Source organism: Elephantulus edwardii, unplaced genomic scaffold (assembly GCF_000299155.1).
Source record: "Elephantulus edwardii isolate Elephantulus edwardi_28Jun2011 unplaced genomic scaffold, EleEdw1.0 scaffold00005, whole genome shotgun sequence".
Classification (NCBI taxonomy): Eukaryota; Metazoa; Chordata; class Mammalia; order Macroscelidea; family Macroscelididae; genus Elephantulus; species Elephantulus edwardii.
Genome location: NW_006399755.1, coordinates 34,999,274 through 34,999,648, shown reverse-complemented (window position 1 = coordinate 34,999,648; position 375 = coordinate 34,999,274).

Genomic DNA, 375 nt, shown 5'->3' with positions numbered 1-375 from the left:
AGAATAAAATTTACAAAAAGAAAATATTTCTATATATTTCACTTATTTTTCTCATCTTGAGAATCCAACCTAAGACAACAGTAATTGGAAGAAGAAAGGCCCATCTGTACTGACAAAAGCTGGTGTTCACAATGGTGCTAAATCCAATTTACAAAGAACTGTATCTGTCCCACAGAATGATTAGACTATAGCTAGCCATTAGATTTTTTTTCATATTAAAAAAGGTTTGGGTAGAAGGAGGATGGGGAAGGACCGCACAGATCCATGGTCCCTTCTCTAGCTCACTCCCTTGCACACTCGTCCACCCCCTCCCTCCCTTCCCTGCCCAGGCCCTGGCCCCAAGCCCATTTGCTGTTTGGTCTGCTGCTAGGGAGA